The following is a 15,263-nucleotide window of genomic DNA, read 5'->3' on the forward strand; positions in this document are numbered from 1 at the left end:
CGATGACAATCTTGTTGGTTGCTTTATCATTGATGCATGTGCTCAAAGTGTTATCTTCATTAGGATTAGGGAAAGTAGGGCAGACAAGTGGACCTAAACTCTTATGAACAAAATCATGTTCATTCAATTCATTCACTTGTTTCAGCTCCTCGTGTTCTATCGGGTTCACTCTATGATGTGGTAAATGAGGCAGAGATGAATAAGGAACAAGGTCAATGATATATTGATTGTCTCTCATGGAAGATGACTCACTGGGTGACTCGGGGATGACATCCTTAAACTCAAAAGGTAGGGATGTTACTTCTACGGGTGTTTTTTTCTCAGAAAGGGCCATTTCAATCTCCTTAGTAACAACCACCAACACTTCTTATGTATCTCGACTTTCCTGATCAAACGACTTTTCACTTATGATATTCAAGGTTTCTCCAGTAGTTTCTTTCTTTTCCTTCTTCTTTTTCTCACCATCTTCCTTATCAAGTGTCAAGTTCCTAGAGGGACATTGTTTGGGAAAGTGTCATTGTTTATGGCACCTGAAGCACACTACACTACCAGAACTTTGGTGAGAGGATCCAGTCATGGGTGCTTTCCCTTTGTCCATAGGTTTTTGGACTGTGGGATTGCTCCCTCGGTAAGCGACTTGACCTGATTGCGCTAGTGGAGAGTCTTGGGACTTTTCATAACTCTGAATTTGGTAAGAGTATGACTCATTGGAAGAGGTATCAAGACGTTTTCCCTTGGGTTCTTTAGTCCTTTGCTTAAAGTTATAAGCTAAACTATAGGCATGTTCAAGGGACTTCATGTGATATGGGAATAGTTTTCTCCTAAGTTCAAGCTTTAGTCTTAGACAAAATCGGGAGGTTTGTTGACTATCAGTCTCATAGACACCACATCTTACAATCAGCTTATCGAATATATTCTAGAACAGTCATGCTACCTTGATGCAAGTCGTAAAGCTGATCTATAAGGTGCTCTATATATCTAAGGGGTGCATACTTCTCCTTTAATCTATCCTTCATTAGATCCCAATGCTCAATGGGTCTATGGTTTAACCTCGCTTCTTGCCTCTCAATGTTTATTCAATGGAGTTTGGCTTGCCCGGTTAGTCTCATTTTTGCAAACCTTACTCGGTGTGAGTCATGCATCTTACACCACTCAAATTAGGCATCCATTCCAGTCAACCAATCTTGGAAGACTTTAGGATCCTTTTGTCCATCAAAAGTGGGGGCTTCTGTCCTCATTTCATCATTGTAAGGATCACAATGGTCTTAATGGCAAGGTCTCCTAATATGAAGGTCATTAATGTCATAGTACTTATCATCCCAATGTTGGGCATAAAGCTCATGACGTGGGGGTATCCTAGCAATGTGATCTTGGTGACTCACTCGCCTTTGAGGAGGGAGGGAAGGTCTTTCTCTAGGAGTCATAAATGGCTTTCTTTCAACATGAATCCTACGACCTCGGTAAGGATTCTTGACTTGAGTAGACATCTTAGGGGTTGGGAAAGGATTCGGAGAGCACTAGGGCAGCCATTTAGAATGGTGTTTGGTTACACAAGGTAAGGTCAAGTGTAAACGTAACATAACTAAGGTCCAAATACCCAAAATTCAGAGTATAGGTGGGTTGTTCTTGGCAAAACCGTCACCCGTTTTTCTGGAAACCCGAGAGCTGCCAAAGGATTTTCAACTGCAAACACATTTTGGTATTTAGGGCATAAATTTTGATATAGAACTCCAAATAAGGATATATTGGTGTCAAAAGAAAGATAAGAAAATTTTACACAAATTTTGTGTTTAAGGTTGTGAAAGATTAGAAGGTTTTGATAGTTAAAATCGCACATCAATTTGGCAGACAAAAAATGAAGATGCTGGGACTTAGAGGGTTCGCCTAATTCGAACTAGGCTCTGATACCAAGATGATGTAGGACGGGAATTGTCGACCTATGTCCTACGATTCAGCCCTTACGCAAACACATACACTTAAACACTTTAATTTAAGAATTTAATTATCCAAACATAAACACAATAAATCATGCTTTATTTCACATGTTCAAGGATTTTCAAAAAGTGTATGACTTGTCCAACAATTAAGTCTCAATTGGTTCTTTCACAAAGGAATCAAGTTATATACTGAAAAGTTGTTATTTCAAATATTCAAGAATAAAAGTTCTATGTTAGCAGACTAATATTCATACAATTGATTTTAACTAGCAAGTACCAATATTGCAATCTATGGATCAAATGGGTTATTCAAACATGTGATTTTAATCTACTAGCAAAGGTTCACAAAATATAGCAAAGGATTCAAACACAAGTCTTGAAATTACCAAGAGATTGGTTTGGATGACTTGACGTTGTTCCACACGTAGTTAGATCACACCGTAGGTCCTTCGTACAGGATTTGAATCACAAGATGAACACAGTAATGAAGTGTAGATGATGATCATCGTGTGAGTGTATAAAGATGTTGGTTGTGTGGTGTTGATGGGGGCCGTGAGAGTATTAGATGGAGGAGGGGTTGATGGAGTCATTGGATAGTTTAGTGGTCTCTCACCACTCAATCTCCGAAGAGAACGCCGTAGCTGCACACTACTCACTTATAAGGAGAGGAACAAGCTTTACAAGCTCAAGCAAAGAAATGCTTCTTCAATATTCAACTTCAACTTCATATCTCTTGTTCTTACAATAAGAAGGCTATTTATAGGCATAGCCTAGGAGACAAAATACTAAACACTCAACAACTCTTAACAACTTTCAACAACAACTCTCAACAACTTTCAACAACTATTAACCTAACACATTTATTACTTACTAAAAAACAAGGAACTCCAACTCATAAGCACACAAGTAAAGCTTAGTTGTCTTGCATTATTACAATTCAAATTTGAAATTTAAACATATTCCAAAAGGAAGGCCAAAACTGTGTGGGACCCATTGTAGCCATGTGGGGCCCACATGGGTTTTGAGTTGGAATTTGCTTCAATACTTCACTTGGGTCTTCAAACACCTAATAATCTTGAAATAACATATCCATGAAAAATATAATTTAACACAATGGCAAAGTCTTCACATAAAAAAAGTCTTCCATCAAAGAAGTAGAAGATCTTCAATTAATCATGTGTTCCTGCAAAATAGATATAAACAATAGTGGACATCTGGAAGTCGTCCACGTGTCACCATGTTAGCAAAGGAGTGGACATCGGGAGGTCGTCCATGTGTCATCATATCAATAAAAGGGATACATAAGGCACGTTGATCCCCATCATATTAGAGTTTGTTAGTCCTACCCTATCTGAAGGGTAAGTCTTTTGCCAAGGGTCAGATGAATTTTGTGGGAGGTGACCCTAGGACTCTTTTGGGTTGTATATATTTTTACAATGGATATAGTAAACTCTGGTATTGTGTTGAATGATAGAATGAAATGTATATGATTTTATGTTTCCTGCTGCTTAGGCTTCCATGTTGTATTACTGATGTATCCCTGGTACCCACGGGTTCAGGTTGATTATGATCTGTTAGGTTTATTATATTGGTATTTATTATCATGGAAAAAAAAAGGGTAAAATAAACAGGTCTTTACAAGAATGTTCACGTCTCCCAACACTTCGCCCGATCTCCCGCATAACCTGCCTCGTCAAACCTCGAGGCATAGAAGGAGACTCATCACTCGCAGTCCCCTCAAAACCACTATCCAAGTTGTTATCCTTGGGTTCCATTCTGAAAATATGATAGGAATCAGTTATAATTCCTATATTATACACAGTTAACATAATCATTGAAAGTTAATCATGTTAACTACAACTCTAATGGGTCCAGGTCTGTCCTATCACACCAACGCGAAACCATCAATGTTTTACTATGATTTTACTGGAATCATCATTCCAGGAAAAACACAGAACACCGCCAATGAGTCTTCATCTAGCAACAAGACAACCCTCGACCTACTCTACCCATTTCCTACATCTTATACTCTGGTATGTACACATAGCTATACCTAACCAAGTCTACAAGACCTAACAACCTGGTTAGCTCTGATACCAAGTTGTCACTCCCCAAACCCACAGATGGGTCCCATGTGTGAATATAGTTACCTAACCTGTGTCTGTATCAATTAAAACATATATGATACTATACTAAATGAGGTCTAACCCCGTGGGGTACACGTACAACATATAAACATTCACATACATATTCATACTCATCAAATATGCAGCAGAAATATTCTTTCTATATATACATCATACCATACAATGTACCATACCAGAGTCCATACATAACTAGAATCTACGTTCACAAAATACAATAAATACTCCGAGTGTCTACAAAACCCAACAATGACAACCTAGTTACAAAACCCATACTTACATAGGTACCAAACGCTGCTAACCGATACCCACTCTCCCGAACGTAAGGATGCTAGTTTCGTTTACCTAAAAGACCTAAAAAATATTTGTATATTTGGGGTGAGACACCTCTCAGTAAGGAAGAAAGCATTTTATATCAGTGTGTGGCATACGAGTGTTATTTCAACATAAAACATAACACAATACAGTTATAGTATTTTCACAATTCAGTTCCAGTACATATGATACCAAACATACGGTCGATGTCGTCATACTCAAGCAACTGACACCCTGCAATAACCGAAGCCTCACAGCGATATCATGCTAATACGGTGTCCACTCACACCCATCGGTGACCAATCAAAACAAACATGTGATATTTCACACACTCAGATATAGATCCGGACACTCTCGCCCATGGTAATTAGCCAAAACATGGTGGCAGCATACGGTAATTAGCCGCCCCTAGCTGATTTACAAAACCTGAAACAATTTTGGAACTCATGTCCCTATACTCATTAGCATACGGTAATTAGCCACCCCTAGCTATTTTACAAACCCTGGAACATTTTACATACAACATTTTATTTCACACTTATTTGAGTATACAACAAATCATATCGTTTTCAATTCAAAAAAATACAATTTAATATAAATACAGGTACGGTCATCTCATTACTACCATTTTATACCACATATGATTTTTCAACCGAAATAGAGATGATACCCAAACCTCAAATTTTCCCAAAAGATGTAACCCGAAAATCCTGCATTTTCACTCGATAGATTTTCCCAAATAAGTAACCAAAACATACATACGATCGTAAACTACATGTTTACCAATTCCAATTTCAAAATATAACTAATATAACAAAATCCCCTTACCTTTTCTTGAATACCAAAATACGAACTCTACGACCTCAAAACTACGAACTGAGACACCAAAACCTAAACATCTAAGAACTATACTTTACTAAAATTCTTACTACTACATATATACCGAAACGAAAATGGAATCAGACCCTTACCTCGTTTTTGGGTTAAAACCCGAAAATCCTCGAAACGAATTTTTGATCTGCTAAAAACGTAAAGCTTCTCCTCTTGATCCACATGGTAACGTCGGATCGTTGATTCCAACAATTAACAACCTGAAATCCTAGAGAGAGAGAGAGAGGGAGAAGATTTGAGTGAGAGAGAGAGAGAGAGAGAGAGAGAGAGAGAGAGAGAGAGATAGAGTTTTAGCTTTCTTAGCAATTAAGAAAGTGAAAAAAATATTTATAATCCTTTGACCCGGCCAGCCTCATCGACAAGATGGCGTCCTCGTCGACGAGCCGTAGAAGGAAGTTCGTCAACGCCAAGGTGGCCTTGTCGACAAGCTTGAGATTTCAAGATTTCCCAAAATCTCTTAGCATCTCCTCGTCAATGAGCTACTGAATCTTGTCGCCGAGCAAAACAAAAGGCTTCGTCGATGAGCAAAGGAGCCTCATCGACAAGCCTTGCAGATTTTTACCTATTATACTTTCCTTCTCTTTTCCTCATTTATTTAATACACTTAACTCAGGTCGGGTTCTTACAACATACCCCTGGCAACCACCTGAATCAGTCTCCTCGCCTGAATAGCTAATACTAGCTGTGGCGAGGCACGCACATGTGAATCCACAAATTTGTATTCTTGCTCACCTGGGGGTCTGAAAATCACTTCTTTCTAATGGCAATCTATGCTGACGTGATTAGCTGTCAGTCAATCCATACCCAATATTACATCAAATCCCTGCATATCTAGTATCATTAGATCAGCTGATAGTACTTTCCCCTAAATGGCCACTGAAAAATTTCTAAGTACCTTCCTACACCTCACAGTAGATCTAGTCGGCATGGATACCGACAACTCAACATCTAACAACTATGCTCCTACCCCGGCTACTTTAACGTACCCCGACGATACAAAGGAATGGGTGACACTTGTGTCAAATAAGACAACAACTTTATATGGTAAAGCAGTAAGTATACATGTAACAACATCTCTAGCAGCTTCGGTGTCTCCCGGCGTCAAAGCATAAACCCTCGCCAGTGCTATGTTCCTTTGCTGGCCTCCACAGGGCGCCTGATAACCACATCGAAGTGGTCTGTGAGATAGTGGGTGGATCGGCGGTCCCCGATATGGCCGTGTCATATGGCCAAATCTCCTACGCCTATGACAGACATTCTATCCCATCCTACATTCACCTAGATGCCTTCGGCCACATATAGGACATATAGGAATAATTTGCCCACCTTGAACACCGCTGTGCCCCATCATCTGCCTCTAACTTCCTCCATATCGATCTCCTCTCCATGGGCCCTGTAACGACCTCCTTAATTAACTGGGTATATTATTTTATTTTTTTTACTCTAATATTCTACATGCTCTGATACCATGCTGGGGATAAACCCAACCAAAACCTAAGCAGCAAGAAGCATAAATCATGTAACATAACCATAAATTATTACATGCAGTACCAGAGTTCAGAAATGTTTTGCCCAAAATATATACATATATCATTGTTCCCAAAATAACCTCAATTGGCGAGGGTAATACAAAAATGCTCCCAAAATGATACTCACTCTCTGTCAGGGCACCACTAAAGCCCTTCTATTTGCGAGCCTGGTCTGCTCGCCTACCTGGATCACTTGAAAAATGTTTCAACACTGGGATGAGCCAACGCTCAGTAAGAAGAAATATGCTATTACTAGTGTGTGGCAAATGAGCTAACAATATTATGCTAAATATGATTTCATATAAATATGTATAACTGGATATGTTAAGTACAGTGTAAATAAGAAAATACATCCACTTTCCATGTTGCTTACCATAACAGTATTGTAAGTTATAATTCAAGATACTTCTAGTGTACATAAGTAGGGTCCCTGAATCTGTAAATCCATATGTATGTAATAGTAACTGAAATCGTTCCCTGTGGCTATCTGTGTCATGACATGCCCCTCATGACGAGGTTGTGTGGCCCATAGGCTGGATTTACCCTAACTGGCCAACCAGGAATAAATCACTGAACTCCGTCAGTCGACCTGCCCACCTTAACCCATATCTGGTGGGGAGCCTAACCTCTTCAAGGGCCTAGGTGGTCGACTTTACCACGTATATCTAAATAGGTGGTTGCACTCGTAAAGTAACATAGTATCTGTAGCAACGGTATCGTGCTCTGTAGCTGCAAGTCCAACAGGGTCTGATATCATATAATATATTTCTATACATAACTAACTGATTTACCATGATTCTGAAGTACTGAAATAACCGTGATGCGGCATAACGTACTGAAATCTGAATAATCATAACATGGAACTGCATATTCGTAATACTGGAATTCGTATAATCATGGTACTGAGATTCATAAAATCATGGTACTGAAATATCGTAAAATCATGGTACTTAAATCCATAAGATCATGATACTGAAGTTCGTATAACCATAATACTGAAATTCATAAAATTAGGAAACTAAATTCGTAAAACATATTCCCGTACCATATACATAATCACAAGCCACATGATACTAAAATACGTAATTTTTCGTAAATAAATAAACTGTATAATATTTAGAAATTTCCTAACATAGCATATTTCCCTTACCTTAACTTTGAAAAGCCCCTAGGGAATACAATCCTAACACCCGCAGGGCCTCCTACAAAACACCCTGAAAACAATATATGCCAGAACTAAACATCAGTATTTTTCTACCTACATCATTTCCTATAACTATCACGAAGTTAAAAACTGGATAAAAATCCTTACCCTAAATTTGGGATGAAATCCAACTTCGATTTCCGGACGATCCGCTCCGGCAGTCTTGCAGAGAACTCTGCCAAGAGCATCGTAGTAGTTTCGGATCATCGATCTTGCTACTGGTGGAGCCGAAAATGAAGAGAGAAGGGAAAGAGAGTCGTAGGAGAGAGAGAGAGAGGCACGGTGAAAATGAGAAATATCTCGGTTTTTAGCTATTTATAGGGCCAGATTCGTCGATAAGACCCTGTGTTCGTCGACGAGCCCTTCACAAAATTCATTGACGAGGTCTTGTGTTCGTCAATGAAATTCAAAGCAGCCCGAACCGTCTCTCGATATTTTTTCATCGACAAAGCCCTGTGTTCGTCGACGAAATTCTGAATACCTTCGTCGACAAAACCCTATGTTTGTCGATGAAGCCTGGCAAATTTCTTAAAATTAAATTAAATTATTTTATTCTTCAAATTGCAATGTCGTCGACGAACGCTCTACGGCCTCCTTCTATTTCTGTATCTATTTTCTCTCCCTTTTTATTTATTAAAATGCTATTTTTCTTCAATTCACTACAGGCCCCGACTGGAACTCGCCTGAAAACTTGGAGGCGTGGGCCTCTTCCTCTAGCTTGGTACTCCCACATCTGCCTACTCACTCCCCTCTGCTACCATGGCTCTGTCAACCAGCTCAGAGAAATCCTACATCTTCAATATTGCCACCTGCTTATATATGTCTCGCCTCAAGCCTCTCTCGAACATTCTGGCCTTCTTAACTTCATCTGGCACAATATATGGGGCAAATCATGATAGCTCTATAAACTTCGCTGCACACAGCTAAACTGTCAACGATCCCTGGGTCAAACTTAGAAACTTCTATACTTTAGCCTCTTTGACCGTGGCAGGATAGTATCTGTCAAAGAATATGTCTCTAAATCGGGCCCTAGTCATCGACATTGGAATGGGTCTCTGCTCCTGCAGTAATTTCGTGGTCGTCCACTATCTTTCGACCTTTTCTGCCAACTTATATGTAGCATAGAGGACCCTCTGCTCGTCGGTGCAATGCAACACCGTCAGTACCTTCTCTATCTCCTACATCCAATTCTCAACAACTGCAGGATCAACTGCTCTTGAAAATGCTGAAGGGTTCATCTTCGTGAACTTTTCTATAGTGTATCCCAGAGCTGTAGATAGACCTCCCTGCTCCCTGGAGCTCTGGGCAATCTCAGCCATGACCTGTTGGGCTACACTGCATAAGACAGCATTTGAGTCCCCACCTCCTGCACCAGAAAGCCCTACTCCAGCGTTGCCACTAGCATGAGCGCTACAACCTCTTGGGTCCATCCTGCAATAATACCAAATTATGTTGAGAATCTGAACCTCACAATACTATTCTAACTAAAATACCCCATACCTCCTTTTACTAATTTAAGGTCTAGTCCTACCATTTGGAAATAGAAATCGATGATAGTTTACTATGGTTTTCCTAAAATCGTCACCCCAAGAAAAACACAGAAACCACCCCGAAGTTCCTGCTTCCAGATCGCAGAAATAACTGTTGACCTTATGGGTCATATCCTGATTTTGATAATGACAAATAATCTTTGTATTTGATGGCTATCTATTTCATATGCAGGTTTATATTAACAGATATACTGATGGCACATGAAGTAAAGCATGAAGACACTGAAGATTATTTTTATTGTATTTCATTATTATTCAATTCGGGTCAGTAATAGTGATTGGGAGAAAAATGTCTGTAATATTTAATGCATATCATGCATATAGGAACTACAAGCTCAAAGATCTTAGAACAACTGTAGGTCCTTACACATCACTTGAAAATCAAATGACCTTAGACAAGACCGATACCAAATTTTTTCGATGTCCTCAAAAGACCTAGACTGACCTTAGGACTCCTCATACTTCATCAAAATATGCCTTATCTTCTTAAATTTAATCATTATATGAATAAGGTTAATGTATAAGGGGATTGGAACCAAAATGCATTAAAAATGCATGTTCGATCGACTGAACTGGAATGAATAAAAGCATTCGATCGACCGAAATGGCCAATAGGTCAACAATTTGACCATAGCTCGGTCGACCATACTATGCCAAGTTCATATAACTTGGTCGACCGAACTCCCACCGTGTCAACAGTTGACTCCTCGGTCAACTGGCCAGATTTATATGGGCAACGCCCTGGTCGACCGTGTAGTGACCCGAAGAATAATAGCATTTTAAGTATTAAAGAGGGAGAGAAAATAGAAACAGAAACAGAAGGAGGCCGTAGACTTCGTCAACGACATTGCATTTTGGAGATAATATTAAATAATCATAAATTCAGGAAATTGCCCAACTTCGTCGACGAACACAGGGTCTCGTCGATGAAGGTCTTCAAAATTTCATCGATGAACACAGGGCTTCGTTGACGAGAAAATATCGAGAGACGGTTCGGACTGCTATGAATTTCGTCGATGAACACAGGGCCTCGTCGACAAAATTTGTGAAGGGCTCGTCGATGAGGTGACGTGTCTCGTCGATGAACCTGGCCCTATAAAAGGAGGAAAATCGGGATTTTTATTAGTTCTCTCGCCACTCTCTCTCTCTCTCTCCTCTCTCTCTCCTACGACTCTCTCTCCCTTCTCTCTTCATTTCTGGCCCCACCGGTCGCCGGATCGATGATCCAAAGCTATCATGACACTCCTGGCGGAGTTCTCTACGCATCTACCGGAGCAGATCGTCGAGAAATCGGAGTTGGAAATTATCCCAAATTCAGGGTAAGACGTTTTAGTCTCCTTTTGGCCTTGTGGTAGTTATAGGAAATGATACAGGCAGAAAAATACTGATGTTTAGTTCTGAAAAATATTGGTTTCAGGGTGTTTTGTAGGAGGCCCTGCGGGTATCGGGCTAGAGTATAGTAGGAGTTTTTCAGAGATAAGGTAAGGGATATATGCTATGCTATGAAATTTCTAAAAATTATGCAGTGTATTTATTTATGAAAATTATGTACTCAAGTATGGTGTGGCTTGAGAATATGTATGTAGTATGAGAATATGTTTTATGAATTGTAGTTTCATGATTTTATGTATTTCAGTGCTATGATTATGTGAATTATAGTACCATGATTTTATGGATTTAACACCATGATTATACGAATTACGGATACAGTATTATGATTACGTAGTTCTAGTATTATGATTTACAGAGTTTAAAGCATGCCATGTTTTCTATTACCATAACATTCAAAGTATACAGACAGAGCATTTATAAAATATATAGACAGTTATACAGAGATAGCATCGAGATGCTATAGTTATAGTATGTACAGAACAGAAAGATAGCGTTATGGTAATTTTGGAAACATGATGAAAACAGTGAAAGAGTATATATATATGAATATTTATATAGTATCAAACACTGTTGGACCATACAGTTTACAGAGTACGGTACCGTAAATACATGCAGTATACAGTTTACGGAGTGCAACCGCCTATTCAGATAATAGGCTGTAGGTCGATCGTATAGTACCCTTGACGTGGACAGACTCCCCATCAGATATGGGTAGAGGTGGGCAAATCGACTGAGGGAGTATAGTGATTTACCTGGTCGGCCAGCCTGTATAGATCCCGCCTACGGGCCACACAACCCTGTCATAAGGGGTTAAATCATGACATACAGATATCCACATGGGAAAGTTTACAGTTATTATTATGTATATTCTGATTTACAAAGACAGAGGAATTACTTATGTATGTTAGAAGTATTTTGAATAGTAACTTAAATACAGATGTTTTAAATGACATGAAAATGGTAATGAGTATTATGATTTGTACTGTATTTATAGATCCAGATATATATGATTATATGGAAACATATTTTTATGATATGATGACTCATTTGCCACACACTAGTAATAGTATATATCGTCTTACTGAGCATTGGCTCATCCCAGTGTTGAAACCTTTTTCAGGTGATCCAGGTAGGCGAGCAGATAAGGCTTGCAGGTAGAGGGGCGTCTGCAGTGCCCTGATAGCAAAGTGAGTACAGTGGAGGGTTTTTGTAATTGCCCTAGCTAGCTGAGGGCAATTTTGGGGATTTAGTAACACGTATATATTCTTTTGGGAAACATGATAGCACTCTGGTATTGTACAGTATGGTATATCATTATGTATGAAAATGTTTATTTGTATTATGCTTCTCGTTGCTTAAGTTAATGTTATGGTATCAGAGTATGATAATTATTATAGTGGGAAAAAAATCATGTTAATTAAGCAGGTCGTTACAGACCAAACCCCCACGTGGGAGAATTCAACTGCCTGATTGACTGAACTTCATAGTTCAAAATCACTTGGTCGACCGAACCGCTCGAAAATGGAAAAATCGCCCTTGGGACCCTTAGTATGGTCGACCAAACTCTTAGCTCAAATTTCTTCCGATCGACCGAACTTTGTCACTTAGTCAACTAAACCTCAAGTCTAGTCGAACGATGCTCTCGGGTTAGAAAATTTTTTTACAACAATTAAAATTTTTAAACAGGGTTAATTATGCTAAAACGTTTTTAAACAATACTAATAATACCCTACATATCCTGAACAGTTATAATTTTTGGGAATTCTATATATACCCCCTCATTTGTAAGGATTAGTATGAGATTAGCAAAAGTGATTAGGAAAATTTCTCTTAAATATTTATACCCCTTTTGCTATATATTCAACATTCCAAGCAAATTTTTTACACTCTCTTTGATTCTTCTTTGCAAAATCATCTTTGATAAAGAGAGTGTTTATTGTATTCTCTTCATTTGCATTGTTGTTGCAACCTAAAGAGTGAACATATTTGTGTGTTTTCATACATTACTTTAAAGCTAGTACACTCTCTCATTTATTATTGTTGAAATCATTTTTAGAGAGTTAGCTTAAGTGGATCCCAAAGTATTTCATTGAAAAATATTATCTTGGGATTACTCGTTTGAGCTTGTGAATCTTGCATTGTTGTTGCAAGTATTCAAAGGCTTGTTTTTGTGCTTTGCGAAATATTTCTTAACAAGCTTGATTTCAAATATCTCTTGTGTTAGGATCTTGAGAAAATCATCTTAGAGATATTGTGATTATATTATCTAAAAATCTTTGAAACCCTATTTGTGATTGATATATATTTATATATTATTTCAAAGATAGATTGTAAACACACTCTCACACTTGAATTGCATAGTGACATTATCTTGAGAGTTGTAGTATTATATGCACTGAGCTTATAGTTCCTATATTATTGATGTGCATTGACTAGTACTTGTGCATAGTGGTACATATCTGCTTATGTAAAAAGCATTTCCGTGTACGCAACATTTTATACGCATTTGTTGTATTCCAAGCACGGACTTGAAGAGGGAGACTAGCCTTATTGAATAGTCCTGGATTGGCTTAGATTCAGTTAGGAAAGCTAGGTGCACCATTCTGGTAAGGTGTAGGTTGAGGTCAGTCCCGCTAATTGACCTGGTTGTAACCGGTGCTGCTCTACCTGTTAAGTGAGCATTAGTGGAATCCTCAGGCTTGCGAGCTAGAGACGGGGACATAGGCAGTATTGGCCGAACCCCGATAACATATTGTGTGTCTGTTTATATTTCCATACTTTATATTCACTGCATGTGTATGTTACATTATGAATGTTGCGCGTGATTTAATTTCCGCATATCATTATCTGCGTAATTGGTGTATGATTAGAAAGACCCTAAGTTGTGTTATACGACTATCTCGTTTAACCTAGGAGATAAATTTTAAAATTTCAATTCACCCCCTATTGGGAATACACCAAAGCTAACAAAAACCCTAAATTCTCATCCTAGTTCCCCAACATTAACCCACTGATCTGTTCTATCCTTCTCAAGATTTCATTCTTATATTCTGGTATTGTTTTTCGATGTACTCTAGAGTCTGCAAAACCTAGCAACCTAGACTCTGATACCAAACTATAATTGTGATGACCCGAAGAATAATAGTATTTAAATAATGATTAAGAGGGTGGAAAATGGAAACAGTAACAGAAGGAGGGAGTCAACTTCGTCGACGACATTGCACTTTAGAAGGAATAACCGAGGGAAATTATCAAGGCCTCGTCGACGAACACAGGGGATTCGTCGACGAGGGTATAAGAGGACCTCGTCGATGAAGACAGGATTCGTCGACGAGGAAATACCGAGAGAGGTTTTGAGAAGTCTAAATTTCGTCAATGAGGAGTGGGTTTCGTCGACGAAATTATTAAAGGACTTGTCGATGAGATGACTTGGTTCGTAGACGAATCCAGTCCTATAAATATTAAAAACCCAGATTTTAACTTCATAATTAAGAAATCTCTCACCCTCGCTCTCTCCCTTCGGCTCCGGCTCCCTCCTCTTCTCCCTTCGATTTCGGGCCGAATTTCCACCGATTTGAGGATCTGAGGCCACCACAACGCTCTTGAAGAAGTTCTCTGCATATATGCCGGAGTAGATCGTCGGTGGAACTCCTTTGAAAATCATCCCTGAGTTGATGTAAGACTTTTTGTCGAATTTGGTCTTACTATAGTTATAGGAAATGATATTCATGTGAAAATACTGAAGTTTAGTACTAAGAGTTTTCATTTTTAGGGTATTGATCAGGAAATCCTACGGGTGTGACTCTAGAATTTATAGGGGCTTTTCTCAGTAGTCAGGTAAGGGAATAAACTAAAACAGTTATTTTTCATACAAATTATTATTATTTATAAGAAAAGTTATTTTCAGGAAAGCACGTATTATACTTGTATATTACAAAGAAAATGCATGTTTGGGAAAATACTGCTATTATATTGAAATGTATATATATGTATGAGATGTCATAAATTATAATTCTTATAATACAATGTATGGCTTTATATAGCAAATGTGTGACATTAATATTACTTTATGTGAAATGAATTACGATATGATTTTATTACGAATGAAACATGTTTTCAGGAATATGAAACGTTATAGTACAAATGATGTTAAAAATACATGATAAATTGATTATTTTCATAATGATATACATATATGAAATGATTTCGGCGCGAAGACGTATTTATGAATGATTTGACGCGAGGCCGTATTTATGTATAATTTTGATGCGAGTTCATATTTATGTATGATATCGGCACGA

This window comes from Malania oleifera, chromosome 10 (genome assembly GCF_029873635.1).
Source record: "Malania oleifera isolate guangnan ecotype guangnan chromosome 10, ASM2987363v1, whole genome shotgun sequence".
Lineage (NCBI taxonomy): Eukaryota > Viridiplantae > Streptophyta > Magnoliopsida > Santalales > Ximeniaceae > Malania > Malania oleifera.